At 46.1% G+C, this 25,516-nt stretch overlaps 1 long non-coding RNA gene across 2 annotated transcripts in view; it reads left to right on the top strand.

The window, feature by feature from the left end:
- Positions 1–25,516, top strand: part of LOC139758037 (uncharacterized) — a 218,930-nt gene that overhangs the window by 101,833 nt on the left and 91,581 nt on the right. The gene's annotated exons all lie outside the window — the stretch shown is intronic.

Genomic DNA, 25,516 nt, shown 5'->3' with positions numbered 1-25,516 from the left:
ATCGTGGTAGAAGGGGTCGTACAGTCGTGCTTGAAGGGGTCGTACCGTCGTGCTGTAAGGGTTGTACCGTCGTGCTTGAAGGGATCGTACCGTCGTGCTTGAAGGGGTCGTACCGTCGTGCTTGAAGGGGTCGTACACCGTCGTGGGATCATAAGCTGAACGTCTTTTCCCCAAAAAAAGGAAAGTAAAATGTTACAATCTTCACTTACGGATGTTTGAGGTCAACCTCGACGACTTATGTTTGTAACGTGGCGACGACAATCGCAGTCTGTGGAGCGTGTTGGAGCGGAGACGTCCGCCCCCTCTGGTGACCTTACGCACAGGACAGGAGCATTTCTGGTCCGTGACACGTACCATACAGGTTGTCAAATATGATGAGAGTGGCAGGCCTGGGTCATGGTTTCTGCATGTCTTGAGCACTTCATCACATCAGTTCGACTCCCAAGCATTCGTGTTTCTTGACTTGAAATTACCCTATTGTGAGCTGATGGCATCCAGTATATATATATATATATATATATATATATATATATATATATATATATATATATATATATATATATATATATATATATATATACTAATTTTCTAAAGGCCAGCGAGTATCTCTGATAATAACAAGGTTTGCTCGCGGGGGAAAACAAATGGTGGAAGTGATTTATTGCTCCCAGACAAGATATCCAATGTGGCAGATTTGACACTTGGAGGACTTTCATCAGCGCCATCCTGCCCGAGGGAGGAGGGACCTGCCAGGACACAGACACACACACGAGAGAGAGAGAGAGAGAGAGAGAGAGAGAGAGAGAGAGAGAGAGAGAGAGAGAGAGAGAGAGAGAGAGAGAGAAATGTTAATGGAACTTTTATAGTTTAAACGAGGGAGTGTCTGTCTTTCTGTCTCTCTGTCCACGTGTGTTCATCCGGGTGTCGTGGCTGTCAGCTGCGATGTTGACTGTGATTCGGTTTAAAAGTTGACATACTGAATATTTTTTTTCTCCTTTTTCTGGCACGGTAATTGCGTTTGACTGTTTGGGTAGCCGGTGCTGATGAGCGTGTGTGAGAGGTGCAGAGAATCATTTGCATAAAAGTGGGAATTATTCATCCCTTTCTTTAGTTAATGCTGTTTCCTGTGGGGCGGGGTGGCGCCGGGAATGGATGAAGGCATGCAAGTATGAATATGGACATGTGTATATTTGTGTATATCTGTATATGTGTATATATTCGTATGTATATGTGCATTTATGGGCGTTTATGTATATATATGTGTATATGAGTAGATGGGCCCTTCGTGTTTCCTAGCGCTCATATATATATATATATATATATATATATATATATATATATATATATATATATATATATATATATATATATATAATGCTTTTTTTTCTCATTCATTTGATGGTTTAGGGTTTGGTCACGTACTATTGACTATATATAATGTTTACTGCAAATAAAATTTTGAAAAGGTGTTCTGAAATTATATTTTTATGCACAAAAATAATTAAGTTTAGCACTATGTTCATACGGCACAGTAGTGTTATTAATGCCGGATTGTAAAGGAACATAATTAGCACCGTGATTAATCAGCTTTAATTAATTATTCATATGTTTAAGGACCACTAAAACCCGAAATAAGTTTTTTTTTTTTTTTTTTTTTTTGGGGGGGGGGGGGGCATTTCATTTGCTTTCTCGCCTGGAGGGCGTTTGTGTGGGGATGTGGTTGGTGGGGGTTCGCGCTCCCATCTGGCGCGCCAAGATTATCACAAAAGAAAAATGAAGTTTGATAAGTTGCCGCGGACACTGCTTCAAGATGGAGGACCCGGAAAGAGAATTATATTTTGGTGGAGATTTCGAGAGCAAAAAAGAAAAAAAGAAAAAAGGAAAAAAGAAAATGGGATTCCTGTGTGTGACGAGATGGTTGGAGGGAAAACTCATGTGGTTTGGTGTTGATTCTTGACCTCTCGGGAACGACTGTGCGACCCTGGAGGACGACATTTGACCTCTTGGGAACGACTATACGACCTTAGGAACGACTCTTGACCTCTTGGGAACGACTGTACGACCCTGGAGGACGACCTTGAGTGCTTAACGCTTTTGAAAGCCTAGTGATATTGAGACTCTTGTGAACAAAACGTATATATAAGGTCGTGTTTGAGATTGGAATACTTTTTTGAATTAAGATAGATATTGCTAAATTCAAATTTAGTCAGGTCATATGTTAATTTAGCTTTTAGCCAAGGTCAAGGGTAGATCAGTGGAGAGAGAGAGAGAGAGAGAGAGAGAGAGAGAGAGAGAGAGAGAGAGAGAGAGAGAGAGAGAGGAGAGAGAGAGAGAGTATAAATGTTAGAAATGCTATATTGTTAGGAAGGGTTGGTTGGTTGGGGGGGGATGATCAAAGAGACAGTTAATCAAAGCGCGTTAATTCAGTGAGTTTGTTAGGGAAAGCGACCTACCCTCCCCCCGTACCCCACAAGGTCGAAAGCTCCGCGCCGTCCCAGAGGAAAACAGTGCCATCCTGACGGAAGAAAGAGCCAGGTGGCCAGTTCGCTGCTGGACCTTGTGGCCTGGGCGCCAGTGACTTGCCGGTCCTACATCAACATAGGCTTTTGACTCTGCCACTATCCCCCTCTCCTCCCTCTCCTCGCGACCCTTCCTGCTATGTTATTAACTCTGCCGCCGTCCTCCTCTTCCTGCTATGTTATCAACTTTGTTGTTGTCTGTCCTCACCAATTTCAGGCTCTGGCTCTCCCACACAAATTCCTCGTTTTGCCCCTGGACCATTTACTTTCTCCGACCTCCAGTGCCGTCTGATTGACTTTCCAAACCTCTCTCTCTCTCTCTCTCTCTCTCTCTCTCTCTCTCTCTCTCTCTCTCTCTCTCTCTCTCTCTCTCTCTCTCTCTCTCTCTCCTCCCGTTCAACACCATTACGTACACACGCACACACACCCCCTCCCTTCCCTCCGTCCCCTCTACTCCCCTATCCCAGCCTAGCGGGACGGAGCCGCCCCCCACCCCCACCCACCCTCATACACACACACACACACACACACACACACACACACACACACACAGAGGCAGATGTTAACTGACACACTAGGCATTAGCATTTAGATGGGGCGAGGGCACGGAGCTGACGCTGGTAAGTCCAGCAGTACTGTTCAACCTCTTCCTCCTCCTTCCTCCTCCTCCTCCTCCTCCTCCTCCTCACCACACACAAGCATTTGTCTCCGGCCCATTGGATGCCTTTATCAAGTCACTTAAGAAAAATAAACATTTTTTTTTTGACTGTGTTAGTGAGACGTACGTACGTGTGTTAGTTGACCTTTTAAATCTCTCTGGGGTTCAGATGCGGGTTGATATGTAAGCCTGATAGATTTGGTTTTAGGGACCTGATAGATTTGGTTTTGGGGAACTGATAGATTTGGTTTTGGGGAACTGATAGATTTGGTTTTGGGGAACTGATAGATTTGGTTTTGGGGAACTGATAGATTTAGTTTTGGGGAACTGATAGATTTGGTTTTGGGGAACTGATAGATTTAGTTTTGGGGAACTGATAGATTTGGTTTTGGGGTAAGTGTTGGCCAGTAAGTAAAATCCCTGGACGTAACTAATGAAACTTGGGTTTGTGAGTTTGTTGACTTGAATGTTGGTGTAAATACGGGAACGTTCATCCGTCGTCAGTCATTTTTTTTTCTTTTTTTCGGGTGAAATTTGGAGTCTCAAAGTCTTCGTATATAGAGAATTGCTCGTCTGTTGGTGACTGTTGGTTGGCTAAAGCTGCTGAGACTTTAGATTTTTGAGGGATGTATTTAAGCACTCGATAAAGAGTTCTTGTGCTACTATAATGTGGGTTATTAAACCCGTAGATTATATCGCTGTGTTAGTGAAAATACTTGAATGAGGAGATTCAGTTGTTTTCTTTTTTGTTATATGATTTTCTAAGTCAGTTGATCTCTTTTTTTTTATCATTGTTATTATATTGTTTGAGTTCCATCGTTTTTCAGGTACACTCTTGAGCAGTGTAGGACACAGAGATTCGTTGGGTGGGTAAGATATGTGTCGGGTAGTTCATAGTGTTGTTATAATGTTAGTGAAACGCGAATGGATGGGTCCGCAGACTTTCGCTCTTCTCGGCCCCCTTGGTTGAACACCCATTGACCACTTTTCTTGTTGAATATATATATATATATATATATATATATATATATATATATATATATATATATATATATATATATACTTATTTATGTATTTGACTGAAGCATTACTTATTTAAGTGGCCGCTGCCGTGGTACTTACAGATTCCATTGTATGAGACAGTTGGGGACCCGCTGGGTTAAGAGGCTGTTGCTGGAAGGCGTAGAACATGTGGAAGGGTCCTCTCACAACAAATGTCTGGGTCTCTCGCTTAATGCTCTCTCTCTCTCTCTCTCTCTCTCTCTCTCTCTCTCTCTCTCTCTCTCTCTCTCTCTCTCTCTCTCTCTCCCGGACAAACTTGCCTGTCGTATAATAAGATCATGTAACATGATCAACAGCCAGAGTGCTTGTTTGGGCAATTATCTAGGGTTACGGTACAGATTTCGATGCGTTGAGTCCATAGTTGAGTGACATAATTATACGTTAAGTGCCGAGTTAAGTGGTGTACGGCAGTGATCGTTAAGTGTAAAGTTATGTGGAGTGATCATACGTTGAGTTTGTAAGTAAGTGGCGTATTGATGCGTTAAGTGAGTAGTTCAGTCGTGTAATGGTACTTAAGTGTAAAGTTATGTGGTGTAATCATACGTTGAGTTTGTAAGTAAGCGACGTATTGATGCGTTAAGTGAGTAGTTCAGTCATGTAATGATACTTCAAGTGTAAAGTCGTGTAAAGTAGCTACACAGGTGTAAAGTTACATGATGTAAAGTGACCTTAAAAGTTTAGACTTAAGTGGTGTAAAATAAGTACATGAGTGGAGTGAAGCGGTAGAAAGTAACAGTATTAGTGAAGAGTAAAGTAATCATGCTTTCAGTGTACAGTTAAATGATAAAAAGTAAATGTGTGAGATAATTGGAGAACTAAGTGATATAAAGTATATATAACTGTAGAAATAAGTGGTGTAAAGTGTTTATACTGTGATTATCAAGGTAAATGATATAAAGTAAGTATATAAGTGTGTGTATATATATATATATATATATATATATATATATATATATATATATATATATATATATATATCGATCGAGGATGTAAGGCATGTGTACGTGTAGGAAGAGAGGAAAGTGATTGGTTCTCAGTGAATGTAGGTTTGCGGCAGGGGTGTGTGATGTCTCCATGGTTGTTTAATTTGTTTATGGATGGGGTTGTTAGGGAGGTAAATGCAAGAGTCCTGGAAAGAGGGGCAAGTATGAAGTCTGTTGGGGATGAGAGAGCTTGGGAAGTGAGTCAGTTGTTGTTCGCTGATGATACAGCGCTGGTGGCTGATTCATGTGAGAAACTGCAGAAGCTGGTGACTGAGTTTGGTAAAGTGTGTGGAAGAAGAAAGTTGAGAGTAAATGTGAATAAGAGCAAGGTTATTAGGTACAGTAGGGGTGAGGGTCAAGTCAATTGGGAGGTGAGTTTGAATGGAGAAAAACTGGAGGAAGTGAAGTGTTTTAGATATCTGGGAGTGGATCTGTCAGCGGATGGAACCATGGAAGCGGAAGTGGATCATAGGGTGGGGGAGGGGGCGAAAATTTTGGGAGCCTTGAAAAATGTGTGGAAGTCGAGAACATTATCTCGGAAAGCGAAAATGGGTATGTTTGAGGGAATAGTGGTTCCAACAATGTTGTATGGTTGCGAGGCGTGGGCTATGGATAGAGATGTGCGCAGGAGGATGGATGTGCTGGAAATGAGATGTTTGAGGACAATGTGTGGTGTGAGGTGGTTTGATCGAGTAAGTAACGTAAGGGTAAGAGAGATGTGTGGAAATAAAAAGAGCGTGGTTGAGAGAGCAGAAGAGGGTGTTTTGAAATGGTTTGGGCACATGGAGAGAATGAGTGAGGAGAGATTGACCAAGAGGATATATGTGTCGGAGGTGGAGGGAACGAGGAGAAGAGGGAGACCAAATTGGAGGTGGAAAGATGGAGTGAAAAAGATTTTGTGTGATCGGGGCCTGAACATGCAGGAGGGTGAAAGGAGGGCAAGGAATAGAGTGAATTGGAGTCATGTGGTATACAGGGGTTGACGTGCTGTCAGTGGATTGAATCAAGGCATGTGAAGCGTCTGGGGTAAACCATGGAAAGCTGTGTAGGTATGTATATTTGCGTGTGTGGACGTGTGTATGTACATGTGTATGGGGGGGGGGTTGGGCCATTTCTTTCGTCTGTTTCCTTGCGCTACCTCGCAAACGCGGGAGACAGCGACAAAGTATAAAAAAAAAAAAAAAAAAAAAAAAAAAAAAAAAAAAAAATATATATATATATATATATATATATATATATATATATATATATATATATATATATATATATATATATATATATTGTATATGTATATATATATATATATATATATATATATATATATATATATATATATATATATATATAAATCGGTGACGTCAGTGTACAGCAAAGCATGGAGTTAAGTGGCGTGAAGTAATGGCTTCTACCAAGAGTAATGGTAGATTAAGTCGAGACACACATTCCTCCCTGGAGGATTTACGTTCGTTAGCGTAGCTGTTAATGTCGGGTCCTTCCCTAGTGATATCAATTATGTATTCACGTTTTCCCCTTGGCTCCGTCCTGGGGTTGTTTGTCTGTGTCTCACTTCCTGTGTCTTGGTTTGGCTCCCTGTGCGAAGGCGTGTGTTTGTTTGTGTTTTTCTTTGGTTGACGTGCTTTTGTTTGCGTGTGTGTGTGTGTGTGTGTGTGTGTGTGTGTGTGTGTGTGTTTGTGTTTGAACATGTGTGTTTGGGTGTTATCTGTTTCTTGTTTTGTGTGTGTACACATGCAAGTTTGCCTCAATGTACATGTTTATGTGTGTGTTGGTGTTACCACCTGTTTATACAGTACGTGGAGGGTGTTCTGCGTCCGTGGGGTCCGTTGTTCACCTCTCCACCCACAATGATGGCTGGATTTATGACCTCTTCCTCCCTCACTTCTAATTCCTCTGTCTTGATTCTGGTGCCAGTGTTGTGTCCCCTCCTCCTTGTACATCCTCTCTCGTAGTTCTTTTCGTGCGTCTTTGGGTAGGGCGACCCAACGATATGGACTGCTTGCTATATCTTCCGGAATGTTTGTGTGTGTGTATGTGTATATGTTTGAGTGTACGTATACACGTGTGTGAGTGTGTATACATGTATACGTGTGTCCTTCTTTGGCTTGTACGTGTGTGTGTGTGTGTGTGTGTGTGTGTGTGCATGCGAGTTTTTAAGAGGGGATGTTTGTCTGTAAATCACCAAAATTCAGGTATTGGACGTACTCAAACCCTCAGGAGAAATCTTCCGGCCCTCCCCGGGAGCCACGGGTTTCAATATCTGACTCGGGAGGAGAATTTTCATACAAATGCATTTCTATTCTTGAATTGGACGAGGGAGGAAACATCTTGTTGGCGAGTCTCTCTTCCCCCCCCCTCCCCAGTTACTGCTGGCCCTGGGGCATCGACTCCCTTCCCTCCCCCACCCTCACCCCATCTTTCCCCCAAACTCACCGTCCACAACCCACCCCAACCCAACCCACCCCACCCCAACCCAACCCACCCCACCCCACCCCAACCCACCCCACCCCACCATTTACTTTAAGGAGGAGTAAGAGGGTGGGAGGGGGGGAGGAGGGTTTGTTTTTTTTTTTGTTGTTTTTTTTTTACCCCCCGCCCCTCTTTTTCCACTCCCTCTGATGGGGAATGAAGGTTGCCGCTGGCGGTAGTCCTGCGTCGGACGACTGTTAAGGTGGAATTGCGTGAGGGTGTGTGTGTGTGTGTGTGTGTGTGTGTGTGTAGTTCGGATGGCGGTGGTCATCATGTGTCTAGGTACACAGCGGTGCTGCACCGTTTTGGTCTCGGAGAGGTGGAGTAGGGAGGAGGAGATGGCGTTATCACTGGAGGTGTTGGTTGGGGGAGACGTGAGGGGGCAGAAGAGGTCAGAAGTAGTTCGAATCTTAATGGGATATTTCTGAAAGGGGGAAGGGGGAAGGGAGGGGGGGGGAATTGACACACGAGTGGGGGGAAAAGGTTTGGGAGGAGGAAGGAGGAGGAGGAGGATGGGGGGGGGTGTCTTTGAGAGAGGTTGAGGAGGGGGGAGGGGGGGGGAAGGTGGATGGATGCTGAGGTTAAAGGCTCGACCCTACGATCCCCCCTAAACCCCAACCCAACCCCCGTCCCTAGTTTTACTATCCTTTTGGTCGTCCGATCCGACCCGTAGTTAAGGATTAGGGGGAGAGGTCGGTTTGGGTCGTCCCGTCGCGCTCAAGGATCGTCGCACCGTCGCGCTCAAGGATCGTCGCACCGTTGCGCTCAAGGATCGTCGTACTCAAGGATCGTCGTACCGTCGTGCTCAAGGATCGTCGCACCGTCCCGCTCAAGGATCGTCGTACTCAAGGATCGTCGTACCGTCGTACTCAAGGATCGTCGCACCGTCGCGCTCAAGGATCGTCGTACTCAAGGATCGTCGTACCGTCGCGCTCAAGGATCGTCGTACTCAAGGATCGTCGTACCGTCGTAATCAAGGATCGTCGCACCGTCGCGCTCAAGGATCGTCGTACCGTCGTACTCAAAGATCGTCGTACTCAAGGATCGTTCCGTCGTGTTTTAAAGACTAATATGACTCTCTCTCTCTCTCTCTCTCTCTCTCTCTCTCTCTCTCTCTCTCTCTCTCTCTCTCTCTCTCTTTCCCAGTGATAGGCCGTTGCTCCAATACTGCGTCGGCGATGGAGCCACACCCACACCCGTCAGCGATAGACCCACACCCACCCATACCCACCCACACCCTGATGGACTGCGGTGCCAATATTGCATTTTGCATTCCAAATATTACCCCGAGCCACCGGACGCCTCCGGCAAATATTAAATCCTACTTGAAATAGTTTACCATTTGTTTGGTAAATCCCCCGGTGAGTGATGAATAGCAGGTGAAATCCCCCTCCCCCCCATCCCCTCCCCCTTCCCCCACGATTGCTATTTAGCAGGTTAAATCCCTTCCCCCTATCCCCATTCCCTTCCCTCCCTCCCTCCCTCCCTCCCTCCCTCCCTCATTCCCTCAACGCTAATGTTCGAATTGGTGGTTGGATGGGGGGTGTGGGGGGGTGTGGGGACTGGGACGGAGGACTGGGGGTGTGAAATTAATCCCTCACAGTTGAAATGTTATAGAAAAAAAAAAAAGATTGAAAATGATTGATGATTTTTATTTCGCCGTGAGTAGCGTGTGTGTGTGTGTGTGTGTGTGCCTGTGTGTGTGTGTCTGTGTATCCGAGTTGATGGAAGTACTCTCTCTCTCTCTCTCTCTCTCTCTCTCTCTCTCTCTCTCTCTCTCTCTCTCTCTCCTGCGCCCTTGACTTTTATATTACGGTTCCTGCGCCGTTTTTTTTTTTCTGGGGGGTGGGAGGGTTTTAACGCTTACCAGACGAACCCCATAACCCCCCCAACCCCCTATATTTTTTCCTCACAAAATGCCGCATTTCCTCCCCCAACCCCTCGCCCCCAAAATGGGTCCTAGAAACTCATCTACCAAGTTCTTATTGCCGGCTGACCTGGTTAGTGATGACCCCCTCCCTCCTCCCCAGGTCAGGTGTGTATCTGTAGGTGTCACACACACACACACACACACACACACACACACACATGTACAGAGAGAGAGAGAGAGAGAGAGAGAGAGAGAGCACAAGTGTTGGTGGTCCTGGTCGGTAACATCTCTTTAAGACCATTCACTTGACACATTGGCAGAGTGGGGCAAAGTACTCCCTCGGGCGAGACGGGGCTCCTCGCTCGTACCCCGTTGCTCAAGGGTGTGTGTGTGTGTGTGTGTGTGTGTGTGTGTGTGTGTGTGCTTCATTCTTACCCTCAGGACAAGGTCTTGCAACACATCTCAAACATAATATTAATGTTTTCTTGCAACACTTTTCATGTTCTTTTAAGAATATCACCCCTTTTTTTATTTCCACAATTTTAAGAAAATGGATGCGGGTGGGGTTGGTATGTGTTTATATATATATATATATATATATATATATATATATATATATATATATATATATATATATATATATATATATATATATATATATCTGGGTCATTATAATGCTTCATGCTTTGGTTATGCTATTGTTTTGCTCTGGCAGTGACGCCCTTGAACACGACAGCACGACTCTCAAGCACGACGCTTGCACGTAAGATGGTACGACCCCTCGAACACGAGTGTACGACCCTCGAACACGAGAGTACGACCCCTCGAACACGAGTGTACGACCCTCGAACACGAGTGTACGACCCTCGAACACGAGTGTACGACCCTCGAACACGAGTGTACGATCCTTCTAGCATGGTGACCGGGATTTTCACCCGGCCCTCGAGGAGTTAAGGTCAGAGTTCACGTCGTTTTTTCCAGGGGTCGTGCCGTCCAGCAACAACAGTCGTATTGTGTGAAAAGCGTCGTACCTTCCCGCTCAAGGGTCGTACTCTTGTGCGCAAGCGTCGTACTGTCCTGCTTAAGGGTCGCACCGTTGTGTGCAAGCGTCGTACCGTCATTCTCAAAAGGAGCGTAGCGTTAGGGCCTACGGTCGTACCTTCGTATTCAAGGGTCTTATCGTCGTGTTCAAGGGTCGTACCTTCGTGTTCAAGGGCCGTACCGTCGTGTTCAAGGGTCGTATCTTCGTAGTCAAGGGTAGTATCGTTGTGTTCAAGGGTAGTATCGTCGTGTTCAAGGGTCGTACCTTCGTGTTCAAGGGTCGTATCGTCGTGTTCAAGGGTCGCACCGTCGTGTTCAAGGGTCGTGCCGTCGTGTCGAGAAGTCGTACCGTCGTCTGCAAGGGGCTGATGTAAAAGACCTGCACATAAATTCCAGGTCTGTAAAGTGTGTAGTAAAGTAAGCACCTCTGTAAAGTGTGTAGTAAAGTAAGCACCTCTGTAAAGTGTGTAGTAAAGTAAGCACCTCTGTAAAGTGTGTAGTAAAGTAAGCACCTCTGTAAAGTGTGTAGTAAAGTAAGCACCTCTGTAAAGTGTGTAGTAAAGTAAGCACCTCTGTAAAGTGTGTAGTAAAGTAAGCACCTCTGTAAAGTGTGTAGTAAAGTAAGCACCTCTGTAAAGTGTGTAGTAAAGTAAGCACCTCTGTAAAGTGTGTAGTAAAGTAAGCACCTCTGTAAAGTGTGTCGTAAAGTACACACTCATGTTTCGAAAGTATATTTTGGTACGTGACTTACTGTGCCGAATTAATGTAATATGTTTCATTAGTGAGAAATTAAATTAAACCGGGTTGAAGCTAATTGCTGTAGTTAATGACCTCCAGACTAGGTCGAGTGAACTAATGGCATATTAACTGGGAGATGAGTGCAGAGTTGGTGTGGGGGGGGTTGGCAGGGGTTGATGATAGTGTTGCCAGGGGATGAGGGTGGTGTTGGAAGAGGGAGAGACGGTGGTGGCATGGGGTTATTGGAGAGTAGACAGAGGGGTACATTGGCGGCCTGGGGTTATAGTAGTGTTGTCAAGGGGGTGGGAGCTGGGGAGGGAGGAACACTGGTGACCTTTCGTGATTCACCTTGGGTGTTTTGGTTGACTCATTTGCCGTGGTACACGAGGATGAGCCGTTACGATGCCTCCACCATGCCTCGCACAGCGAAGATGTCTCTCGTTTCCCCAGATCCTCGACCAACGCTCTGCCTCGAAGAGTCGGGGATGTAAACACACTCGATTCCCTCAAGTTGATTCTTCATGCATCATGTTTTTTGTATTTTTATTTTTGATGTTCCTCATCGCCCGTGACATGCGAAATAGCCATGACTGGCTCAAAAGCTTGCGCCCGTATCATGTCTTGGTGACGCAGGTGATGGGAAATGTTTCAGTATAGGACCATCGTTGTAGTGGAGGGGAAGGTGTGGGGTGTCGACCCCTGGAGCTGTTGGGATGCAGATCCAACTTTTCAGTATGTAGCACATTGAGGAATGCCGCTTGTGGATGCTGCCGGGGGTCACGCACGCTCTGTGTGTGCGTATGTGTGTCTTTATATGTATTTACATGTGTGTATGTGATTGTTTGTTTATGTATAGGTATGTACATGTGTATATTTGTTTATGTGTGTGTGTCTGTGTGTGTGTATGTTTGTTTGTTTGTGTGTGTGTGTGTGTGTGTGTGTGTGCGTGTGCGTGTGCGAATGCACGAGCATGCCTGGATGCGCGTATGTAGGTTTTCCCACAGCATGTACTGTGCATAGAAGCGTATGAGAGAGAGAGAGAGAGAGAGAGAGAGAGAGAGAGAGAGAGAGAGAGAGAGAGAGAGAGAGAGAGAGAGAGAGAGAGAGATAACACTTATAACATTTCTGTGTAAGAGCGCTGTTGTTGTTAATGATCGTGTGTTTGCCGTGATTCTCCAAATAACCTTTAATGTCGGCGGCGGAAACATGAGGCAAGTGAGCAAACTGGAGAGATTTGCACAGCCTTGGGAACGGACGGAGAGAATAGTGGACGGTGGAAGGGGACAGAGGAGAGTGGAAGGTGGAAGGGGATAAAGGGGAGCGGAAGGAGGAAGGAGATAAAGGAGAGTGGTAGGTAGAAGGGGATAAAGGGAGAGTGGAAAAGGTATACTTTGTACTTGTAACCTTTGAAGTGGAACTTTTCCGAATGCTATTTGGATTTTCAAAAAAAAAATAAAAGCATTCGATAAAGTTTCGCATCAAAAGGTTAGTGGCGAAAGTTAAAGTCACATGGTGTAGATGGGGGTCGTGCTACCGCTGGTAAGAGATTGGTCGACCGGCCGTAAACAAAGGGAAGTGGCTAATGCTCCAGCTTCATGGTAGTTGGACGTGATAAGGGGTGTGCCACAGGGGCCAGTCATGGGACCGCTTCTCTTCGTCATGTATATATATATATATATATATATATATATATATATATATATATATATGATATGGGAAAATACGGAATTTCGTAGACGATACCAGGAAATGATAACTGAAACTGAACTGCAGTCACCTCAGACGGTCCATAAACTGATGGTCTGGGTTCACTGGTGGCAAATGAATTTTGATACCGTTAAGTGCCGAGTTTTACATATCGGGAGCAAAAAAACGAAGAGATTAGCTACGATATGAATCATGTTGCGCTGAAGAAGGTAGATGAGGATAGAGACCTCTTTTACAATCACCTCTGGTGACTTAAAACCAAGTAAGCAGTGCCGGGAAGCAGCAAGAAGGACGAAAATTGTACTTGAATTCATACGTTGGGCTTTTGAGTTCACGGTCTTACCTCGTGAAAATGGAGAGAGTAGAGGCTCAGGCTGCCATGATCATACACGAACTCAGAAACAGATCCGAAGAAAAAGCCCACCAAACGACACACATTCATTTGGCGCAGAGATAAAAGATGGTCGACTATGAGTGTTCAAAATTGTCAGTTGCTCCGATGATCTCGATCTAAGAAGCTACGTAAGGCATAATTCAACTAATTTCGCTCGTAATGATTAGTACTAACTCGTATGCAAACGTTTAACCTGGAATTAGGTGAGGCACTTTTTTTCCTCCCCTTCAACAGGATCGTTAACGTATTTAACGATTGACGTGGCAGTTAGAGAGGTTGAAAGCAGTACCATAGAGTCCTTAAAGAATAAGACTTGATTAATGATTGATAATTCGCTTCAAGTCCTCAGCTATTCTTCTCAGTTACTTGAAAAATATTAGATTTTTTTTTTTTCACTTTGGAACATCTGTCTACCTTTGTGCTCTACCACACCGGTCTGTGAGGGTCTGACACCTTCTACCACTCCAGACAGCCTCGAAAGGACCCATTGCTCTGTTGCTGTTGGAACTCCTCCGTGTTCCTTTGGCACGGGGGATGAAGGAGAGTAGAACGCAGAAGGAACAGAGAGTAGGAGGTATAAGGAATAAGGAGAATAGGGAAGGCATAAGGAATTAACAGAGTGTGGAAAGGGGACGAGAAGCCGCTCGAGAATGACTCGAATTTCTTTCAATCTTTTTCCCCGTCGCGATGGATTGACAGACTCCCGGGCGGCTAAAGGAGGTGCCAGACTTCCTTTGGCCTCATTAGAACCACGTAGACAGACGTCTACCCCTCCCTCCAACGCCCTCGCCCTTTCTCTTCATCGAAACATCTTGAGAGACCTGTCCTCTCCCTCTACCCCTTCTTCTCCTCTCCCTGCCTACACCCTTCCCTCTTCCCCATCGCCCCCTCTGCCTAAGTACCGGCATATTTCACCTGTCGAGAGGCTGGGGTGTAAGGCTAGCCCGCCCTGGGGAGCCTAATGACCCACACAGGTGTTTCTGAATCGAACATCTGCCAGTTAAGTGGCCTCCCGGGACGCTCTTAGCTAGTTTGTTTGTCAGCAGTCGGTGGTGAGTGGGCGCCCCTCACACACACACACACACACACACACACACACACACACACCCAACTCCCTAGCATCACAGCCTTGCCTGGAATTTGATTCCTTTGAAGTAGTTAGTGGTCTGAGTCAGTGAACCAGGCTTCGGATACTATTCCGAAACCGGCTTTGCATCCAGTCGACCGTTCCTGCCTTGTATTCATGAATGACTCGTAAACATTCCGCTGGTTTGAACTCGGCTTTTAGCTGCCCTATTCTGATTTTTTTTATTTTCTATTTCTAATTCATCTCACAGAGCAGGTGTGAACCAGGCCTCATAGTGTCTGTACAAGTTTGATTTTCAGAGTGAGTGATCGAACCGCGCTTCACGTTTTACCGTCTCACTCGTTGTGAAGCGTTCGTGCCTCGGATATCGTGAATGAATCATTCGTTCGCTTGCTGCGTTCGGGTAAGGGAAACCTGAAAAAAATTATGAACAGATCGCCTGTTCATCTGTGGGCTCAGCCCGTCGGTCGGAAAACAAAATTGGACAATCAGGTAACTCCACCTTGAGCAAGGTAGTGCCATAATGACCACGACGGTACGACTTGAGGACGACGGTACGACTCCTTGAGCAAGATGGTACCATCCTGACCACGACGGTACGACTTGAGGACGACGGTACGACCCCTTGAGCAAGATGGTACCATCCTGACCTCGACGGTACGACCATTAAGCACGAGAGTACGACCCCTTAATCACAACGATACGACCCTTGGTCGTGCTGTCCGGGCCTTTTGACCTGACCTTCGTAAAGGATCAAGGACTAGATGACGTAGACACTGCAGAGTAAACAGACTATCAGTTTTAATCCCAGTAATGTGCTGACCAGGATTGTCATCTTTGTGATCTTAAAAGCTGCTGTAACGATACGAAAAAAAAAATCACCTTCGTTTTCCTCCTATGAATGTATGTAGCGGGAGGCTGGAAGTCCTCCCCTCTCGTTTTTTTTTTTTAATTTTCCAAAAGAAGGAACAGAGAAGGGGGCCAGGTGAGGATATTCCCTCAAAGGCCCAGTCCTCTGTTCTTAACGCTACCTGGCTAATGCGGGAAATGGCGAATAGTATGAAAGAAAGAAATATACGTGTTTATAACTCGGTTTTTTTTTTTTCGTTTATTCATTTCTACTTTGTCTTCTGAACGAGTTGCTTAGCTGAACTTAGGGTGCTAAGTAACGAAACAGACGTGGCAACCTTGCAAAGCGTTGCTTCCCCTACCCAGCACCTGTGTCCACCATCCGGAATTGTCATGTCATCAAATACCATTGTATTTGCACCAGCCAATTTCAAAGCAGTGGAGAGAGAGAGAGAGAGAGAGAGAGAGAGAGAGAGAGAGAGAGAGAGAGAGAGAGAGAGAGAGAAACACACCCACAAAATTACCGATTGGGGTCCATCACTGCTCACATCCATGACTGTCAAAATGTCCTGAAATTTTTAATGTTTTCAGCCACTGCATCGTTTCCCCAGATATTTTCGTCATTAGTTGCCGTTGTCGAAGCTGACGCGCGTTTCAGCCCCGTGGAACAGGAGCGGTCCTGTTGCTGAAGTTCGGAGAACAGGCGTTGTTCACATGTCATCCCCCAGTGTACGAGGCTCTCCCACCACGTCTGAGAGTGTGGCAGTGGGACCGTGAAGGTCAGGTAGCGGGGGGAGGGTGACCCATGTGTTGGGGGAACCCCCCTGGGCTGGGACTCCTCCTTCCCGCCCGTGGGACCACCAGCAGCTCACTCTGTGAGTCACAACCCACAAGAGCCACGCCACCGGCGGACAGACTCACACAAATGAGATTCCCTGACCAGTCTGGCTTAAAAGTCCTCCAGTTTAGGGGCACCAGAGAAATGACCTCAAGGTTCTCTAGGAAAACGCGCGTCAGTGGACGTCTTTGACTGTAGCCCGAGTGATTCAGACCTGGTGGAGCGTGAACTGTTCATAATCCTTCGTTGATTAATAGAATCGTTGGAGGGCAGAGATGATCGGGGGAAGTGCCAGGTTTATGAATGAGGAAATACCCACAAAGCAACAGGACCAATTAACACAAGTTCCCCGTGCCCTCCTGAATATATAGTACCTTTGAATTCGTAATTCATCCCATAGCGTCTTTGCATTCAGTCGCTGGGAGTTTTGTTTGCTCAGTGTGTTCGCTGTGTTGGCTTGGTGTGTTTACTTCCTCCCACTGCATCCAACCTTCACGTGAGGTGGGAGTAGGTTTTCAAGCGTTCCCTTAATTACTAGTTGCGTCTCGCTTGAAAGTGCCCCTCATTTTCCCATCATTTGCACAGCCTTCACAGCTCATATAGTCATCATAATGGAAAGACAGAAATATGATGTTCGAAATCACACTCCTCCTAGCCATCATCACTCGTACTGTGGGAAAAATAGATCCGTCGATTCTTGATATTAATGTTATATCTATACGAATTGTGGTACCCCGTGCGTTATGGCTCACAGGGAAGATGTGTGTGTGTGTGTGTGTGTGTGTGTGTGTGTGTGTGTGTGCAGGGTCGAGACGCGATTAGGCCAAAAGGTTTTCTTTCAGAGGTCGGATGATTCTTCCTAACTGTCGCTATGGCAGCGCCATGACTCCTCTCTCTTCTCTCTCTCTCTCTCTCTCTCTCTCTCTCTCTCTCTCTCTCTCTCTCTCTCTCTCTCTCCCCACGCCATAGTTATCGTTTAGTCTTTTTTTTTCGTCCCTGTTCCAGAATGTGGCCTTTAAACCCAGGGAGTTCACCTCATATAAAAAAAAACGCCAAAGTTTTTATTGGAAAAGTCAGAGGACACGGGTGGATGGGGGTGGGGGGGTGGGGGACCCATGTTCTCCCCGGGGCTGGGTCAGGGGAGGCGCTGCCAGGTCACCCTTGATGATCCTCCGCTGGCGAAAGGTCAGCACAGGTCGTCAGCGGAGGTGGGAGGGGGGGGGGGGTTGATGGAGATGGTCATATAGTCAAGAAGAGAGAGAGAGAGAGAGAGAGAGAGAGAGAGAGAGAGAGAGAGAGAGAGAGAGGCAAAAGGTAGTAAGGGAAGAGGAGGTAAGAGCCTTGGAAATATATATATATATATATATATATATATATATATATATATATATATATATATATATATATATATATATCGTCGGCTCATGTTCATTCATACGTACACAAGAACTTTTCCCAAAGTTTACCATCTTAACTTTGTCGTTCGCTTCGACCTGAATCATCGCTGAGGCTTGTTTGTCCGATCCGCGACACCCTCTCCATCCCCAGCCGATCAGCGCTCACCCCAGCCAGCCAGCAAGAGTGGTAGTCCTTCCTCTTGCACCGTCTCTGGGCGTGTGCCGTCGTGAGCCAGTATGTTCTGTCCCATCCGCTGGATGTATCCATCTTGAGTGCGTTGCTGTCCTTGCTATTTTCCCGAGGTCTCCCCTTAAGAGCCGTTGATGAATCATGACCCATTCCTTCAGCTCCATCGCTCGTCTCTCTCTCTCTCTCTCTCTCTCTCTCTCTCTCTCTCTCTCTCTCTCTGACACATACACTAAATTTTCTAATTACCCCTCCCACCACCACCACCGCCCACCATCCTGATTACCTTGTGTCACTCCTTGGTTCATGAGGGAGTATCATCCCTGCGATATTGTCCTGTCTCCGTGGTTGATTCCTGCTGCTCCTACAGTTTCCTCGCCCCATAAAATCATTTATCTATCTTTTCCTTACCTGCTGCACGCACTTATGATTATTTTAGGCCATCCTCCATCACCACTTGTGTTAAGTTTGGATAAACTGAAGACGACTTGTTGATGCATACACTCATGAATTGATGAATTGATTTTCTAACTGTCCTCTCGGGATCAGTATGTTTTTTTTTATGTGTTAAGTACTCTAGTTCCCTAGTTAGTAGTGTGCGGATTGTGTGTTTCTCTCTCCTGTCAGTGGTACTATCTTGCCATTTATATGCTTCTCTTCTCAACTCGAAGTAGGAAGAAGTGTAGAGAAGATGAGGTTATAGTAGAGTGGTGAAGATAAGAAGGTGGTAAAGATAGCCTTTGATCTGAATTGTAGTGTTCCAGTTACTAGCCATACTTATGTTCAGGATATAGTGAAGATAGGTGTGTGACAATGGTGCTCGACTTAAACTGTAAGGTTCAGGTCAGTTGGCAATTGTATTGAGAATGGCCTTTGTCCAGACTTATGGCATGTAGGTTAAAGGTAAGTGGCTTTGTCGAGAGGATAGTGAAGATGAGGGTATAGTGAAGATGGCCTTTGTCTTAACTCATATAGAGTGTAAGCTAAAGCTATGGAGTCGAGGGTATAGTGAAGATGAGGGTGTAGTGAAGATGGCCTTTGTCTTAACTCATATAGGGTGTAAGCTAAAGCTATGGAGTCGAGGGTATAGTGAAGATGAGGGTGTAGTGAAGATGTTCTTTGTTTAAACTCATAGTGTTTGGGTTAAAAGCTAATGAAGTCGGAGTAGTAGTAAAGATGAGGGTATTGTAAAGATGGTCTTTGCTTAGACTCATAGCACGTAGGTTACGGGCTAGTGGTGTCAAGGGTGTAGTAAAGATGCAGTTTAGTGAAGATGACAGCCTTTCGAAGATGGCCTCTGACAACCCCCCTACAAATGATCTAGACTGGCTAAACCAAAAAGACCAATCTTTGATCTCCTCTAACCACTTCATATGCCCTGATTTACCCCATTGGCAACACAGTACCTTCCATACACCGCTTTGGTTTATCCCGTGCACGCCTCTCCCCTTCCTGAGCGTTTTGGTCGCGACACCCCAAAGCCCATCTATCTTTCAAACCAATTTCGTTGTTAATTTTTTCTTTTGGGCTTCGTAAATTAAAGAAATTAATATAATGTCACTTGCATCTTATAAACACGCAATTTTCTCATGTCTGGTCGTCATCCTCTTGGTGCTCATCGTGATCGACTGGATGCTCGGCAGATGGTGCGAGAGCTTGGTCCACCATCGGGACAGCTTAGTCCAGCTCTTCAGCATCTTCGCCACCTTGAGGCGAGGCCCGTACGCCTGGGTCTTGTCTGATCCTTCCTCCATCACTGTTGAACCCGCCAGCTCCTGGTACTCCTGGATACCCATCCTGGGGAAGCTGGAGCTTCTCGGCCACAGGTTGAATCAACTGAGTCTCCTGCGGAAGATGCTGCAGAGGGACGCCAGGGTAGCAATGTCCTTGTTATCTGTGCACGTTCTTCTTGCCCTCGTGGCCATCTGGTTGGTATGGACACCACTGAGCAACAACTCGGCCTCACTCTCAAGAGGTAGTAGGCGCTTGTTCGGGACTTCAAGAAGGCGCTCCGTCACCTCACCGCCAAGCGATAGGAACGTGTCCTCACCGTCAAGCAGTAGCCTTGTGACCTCAACGTCAAACACTGGGCACGTGGCAGGCAGTAGCTACACGGACACAACTTCAGACCGTGAGTACGTGACAAGCAGCAGCCAGGTGGACACACCTTTATCAAACACGACGCCCTCCGACGACGAGAGAGTATCACCAAGCGTGTCTAAACCAGAGGCTCTCCTTATTTACCAGCCATGTCCTGAATTCTCGACCTTGCTCCATGGCTGGGAGCAGGTAGAGCAGAGGGCCCCAGATGAAGAGGTATTCTATGAGAAGCCACCGACGGAGGCGCCAACCTCCTCCTCATCACCGCTGAAAGTGTTCCGCCCCTCGGCTAGCCACACGCCTATAGCCTCCTACGTAGTGGGGGAGCTGTCGCACCACTTTTGGACAATCCTCCGGGAGTGGCAGAAACACGATCGGGCGCGAGGAGACCTTCCCGACGCCATGACTGAGGCGGAGTCCGTGATTAATGCATTGGCCACAGAGACCCTGAGTTACGAGGAGTTGGTGGTCGCCGTAGGCACCACAGTAATCCTACTCTGTGGCAACCGCCTCAGCCATGGTAGTCTAGAAAACGCTTGCGACGATTGCCTGAATAACGTAATTTGGGGTCACTTCCAGAAGTGTGGGTTGGCTCCCTTCCTGAGAATACAGGAACCAAACCAGTGATGGTTGATCTCTTGTGTTGCCAAGGGCCCGATCCTCAACCCAGGGCTCTGAAAATTCTTCCCCTGGGCGTCTTGTAATGCTATTTATCTCTTTGTTCCTTGATGTTGAAAATGATACACTAACTCATTAAAGTATTGTTAATGGTAGTGGGGTTTAATGTATATATCACACGGATTATACACGCTGTAGGTCTTAAAGATGAAACCACTTGCTCGTACGCTGTATGTAATGTATGTAATGATGAGAGAGAGAGAAAGAGAGAGAGAGAGAGAGGAGGAGGAGGATAGATTTAAGGGTAGAGAGCATCAATCAAGCCATTCAGTACTCTGTGCAGTCTGAAAGGAAAGAAAAGAGGAACCTGTCATTGACCAATATATATATGTGAAGTGCTTGAGGTAAGTGATGGAAAGGTCTGTGGGACCTGGATATGGACAGGGATCTGTGGTTTCGGTGAATTACACCTGACAGCTGGAGACTGAGTGTGAACAGCTGTGGCCTTTTTTGTCCTTTCCTAGTGCTACCTTGCTGAAAGGTGGGGATGCTATTTCCTGTGTGGCGGGGTAGCAACAGGGATGGATGAAGACAACCAAGTATGAATATGCACATGTGTATATATGTATATGTCCATGCATGCATATGTATGAATATGTTGATATGAATATGTGCATGTATGGGTCAAGTCAATTGGGAGGTGAGTTTGAATGGAGAAAAACTGGAGGAAGTGAAGTGTTTTAGATACCTGGGAGTGGATCTGGCAGCGGATGGAACCATGGAAGCGGAAGTGGATCATAGGGTGGGGGAGGGGGCGAAAATTCTGGGGGCCTTGAAGAATGTGTGGAAGTCGAGAACATTATCTCGGAAAGCAAAAATGGGTATGTTTGAAGGAATAGTGGTTCCAACAATGTTGTATGGTTGCGAGGCGTGGGCTATGGATAGAGTTGTGCGCAGGAGGATGGATGTGCTGGAAATAAGATGTTTGAGGACAATGTGTGGTGTGAGGTGGTTTGATCGAGTGAGTAACGTAAGGGTAAGAGAGATGTGTGGAAATAAAAAGAGCGTGGTTGAGAGAGCAGAAGAGGGTGTTTTGAAGTGGTTTGGGCACATGGAGAGAATGAGTGAGGAAAGATTGACCAAGAGGATATATGTGTCGGAGGTGGAGGGAACGAGGAGAAGAGGGAGACCAAATTGGAGGTGGAAAGATGGAGTTAGCGAGGTAGCGCAAGGAAGCAGACGAAAGAATGCCCAACCCACACACACACACACACACACACACATGTATATACATAAATACCCACACATGCACATATGCATACCTATACATTTTAACGTATGCATACATGTATATACACAGACATTACATTAACAGACTGCATACTTGCCCCTCTCTCCAAAACTCTTGCATTCACCTCCCTAACAACCCCATCCATAAACAAATTAAACAACCATGGAGACATCACGCATCTCTGCCGCAAATCGACATTCACTGGGAACCAATCACTTTCCTCTCTTCCTACTCGTTACACATGCCTTACATCCTCGATAAAAACTTTTCACTGCTTCTCGCAACTTACCTCCCACACCACATACTCTTAATACCTTCCTCAGAGCATCTCTATCAACTCTATCATATGCCTTTTCCAGATCCCTAAATGCTACATACAGATCCATGGCTCTTTTTCTAAGTATTTATCTCATTCATTCTTCAAAGCAAACACCTGATCCACACATCCTCTACCACTTCTGAAACCACACTGCTCTTCCCCAATCTGATGCTCTGTACATGCCTTCACCCTCTCAATCAATACCCTCCCATATAATTTCCCAGGAATACTCAACAGACTTATACCTCTGTAATTTGAACACTCACCTTTATCCCCTTTGCCTTTGTTTGTTCAATGGCACTATGCATGCATTCCGCCAATCCTCAGGCACTTCGCCATGAGCCATACATACATTGAATATCCTCACCAGCCATTCAACAACACAGTCACCCCCTTTTTTGATTAATTCCACAGCAATACCATCCAAACCCTATTGGTTGGGCCATTCTTTCGTCTGTTTCCTTGCGCTACCTTGCTGCCTGCGTGTCGTAGAAGGCGACTAAAAGGGGAGGGAGCAGGGGGGCTGGAAATCCTCCCCTCCCGTTTATAATTTTCCAAAAGAAGGGTATGAGAGTTGGGCCAAGTGAGGATATACCTTCTACGGCTCACTCCTCTGTTCTTAACGCTACCTCGCTAACGCGGCATAAGGCGAATATGTATGAAAAAAAGATAAAAGAAATATAAATATATATATAGGCAACCCCTAAGGCTAAATCTCTCTTGGGATTACAGGTAAAGTAGGTACAGAGGAGAAGGAGGAGGACTTAAGGCCCTCGTGTCTATGTATTGGTTAATGAGACAACGACCTTACAGCACGCAGAGCTGTTATTCAATGCTTCTAGGGGGAATACAACTGTTGTATTTTGGTTTCCTGTACACATAAGACTGTGTAAGGTTCGAACGCTGTTCCCCCCTTCGAGCTTGTAAACTGGTCAAGTTATACGACTTCTCTCTCTCTCTCTCCCCCTCTCTCTCTCTTACCTTTCAGTGAGATGGATAAAAAAAAAAAGAAAGAAAAGAGGAAAAAAAAAAAACTCGCCAAAGACTGGACGATAGTAAGTCGTTAAATATATAGAAATAGAGATGTGGTGCTGCTCCTCCAGCTACCAGGTTGCGCTGGTCAGAGGCAGACTGTGTGCGTATCATCATCATTATTATTTTTTTTTTTTTTTGTCTCCTTCTCTGTGGGTGTGAAGATGAGGATGTAGTGAACATGACCCATACCCGTAGGTCACCAGCCAATGGGGTTGTGGGTGCGTTTATACACGTGAGGTTCAAACCCCAGTCGTAGTCAAGTGTTGTGAAGGTGACGGCCATTGGTGTCCAGGACGTAGTCATGATAACGAGGGATGAAAGAAGATGATGGAAGAAGATGATGATTGAGAATACCACGCTCCCATAGGTCGGGAGGAGGAGGAGGAGGAGGGGCGCTTTGGAGCCATGGACTGACCCACCGTGCAGTGAACGGGGCCGAGGGACGCACGCGCGCACACGCCCTCGACACTACCCCTTCTCCTGAAGGAAGACCGTCCTCTTCCTCATCATCATCATCACCGGACTTTGTAACGCGAGGAAACGGATTCATCGACCGACACCTTCTTGACGACCACGGGGACGTCGGTGGTCTCTGGATGAAAGGAGAGTCGGACCATCCACTCCCCTCTTGGGGGACTCATGACCAGGACCTTGGAGCTCGTCCCGGGGACCGTCTCCTCCATGTAGACGTTCACCTGTGTCTCCTTCCGCTCGACATCCAGTTGTGCGATGATGTCGTACTCTCCTACGGCCAGCACCACCTCTATGGTCATGGTGGACTTCTTCGCGCGAGGAACCTCGCTGGGCTTCCCCCACTTGCGCAAGCCCAGCGGAGCTGTCAGGAGCGCTGCGAGCAGGCAAACTGTCAGAATGATTTGGACGACTCCGTGGAACATTGATGACTGTTTTTATGGTATCCGCGTTCGATCAGAGTTTTCACACGGCTGGGGAAAGATGAATGTTTGATTCTAGTAAGCGGAGAGATATTGTTTTGGGGTGGGTGTGAGGTTCAGCAAGAGGAGGGATAGTATAGGTAAGATGTGGGATAGTGTGGATAGAGGAAGGATAGTATGGGGGTGGGGGTGGTGGCAAGAGATAGGATGTCTGATCACTGTCTCGTGAAGGTGACGGTGAAGATTTGTAGAGATTTTTCGGAAAAGAGGAGACGACATGAGGTGAGAAGAGAGTAAGTGAGCTTGGAGAAGAGACTTGTGTGAAGAATTTCCTGGAGAGACTGAGCGTAGAATGGCAAAATGTGAGAGCAGATGAAGCAAGGGGAGTGGGTGAAGAATGGGAGATATTTAGGAAAGCAGTGGTGACATGTGCGAGAGATGCAGGTGGCATGTGAAAGGTGGGAGGTGGACAGGTTACAAAGGGTAATGAGTGGTGGCATGAAGAAGTAAAGATGCGAGTGGAAGGGAGAGAGAGAGAGAGAGAGAGAGAAAAAAAAAGGGGTGTTTGGGCGGTACGTAAAGGATGGAGTGCAGATGTTTAGGGGGTGTATAAGAGAAAGCTGCAGGAAGTCTAGAGGAAGGTGAAGAGGTTGAAAAAGAGGGCGCATGAGAGTCTAGGCGATAGAGTATTAAGCAAACTGTAGGGAGAATTAGAAGATATTTTGGAGAGAGTTTAGTACTGTGCTAAAAACAAGGTGACATATCGGGAAATTGGTAACTGGTTAGTGATGAAGTGAGGGGGAGATGGTGCGAGTTATTTTGAAGGACTGTGGAACGTGTTTGATAATAGGGTGGCAGATGTAGGGTGTTTGGATCGGTGTGGTATGAGAAGTGAGAGAATTATGGAGAGTGGTTTGGTAAAGAGAGAAGAGGTGGTGAAAGCCTTTTTTAAGATTAAGTGTGGTAAGGCGGCTGGAGTGTGTGGTAGCGCACCTGAATGTATGAAGAAGGGGTTGACTTTGTTCTTTATTGGTTAAGGATTTTCAGCGTATGTATGGCTCTTGATAAGGTGCCTAAGGATTGTTGGAATGCATGTATTGTGCCACTGTATAACGCCAAGCTGGACAGAGGTGAGTGTTGAAACTGTAGAGATCGAGAGGGTATAGGCATGTACAGAAGAGCATCAGGCTGGGAAGGAGCAGCGTAGGTTTCAGAAGTGGTAGAGGATGTGTGGATCATATGTTTGCTTTCAAGAATGTGTGTGTGAGAAATACTTGGAGGAACAGATGGATTTGTATGTAGGCATTTATAGATCTGTTTGTTTGTCTTGTATATGCAAAGATGTCTTTGATTATACGCACACGTGTTTATATACATGTCTGTGTCCTTACACATAGATATGATTAGGGAAACACGAGATTATTTCACATTTAGCTTTCTTGGCTA

Source organism: Panulirus ornatus, chromosome 29 (assembly GCF_036320965.1).
Source record: "Panulirus ornatus isolate Po-2019 chromosome 29, ASM3632096v1, whole genome shotgun sequence".
NCBI classification, from domain to species: Eukaryota; Metazoa; Arthropoda; class Malacostraca; order Decapoda; family Palinuridae; genus Panulirus; species Panulirus ornatus.
This window is presented reverse-complemented; position numbering and strand designations above follow the sequence as displayed.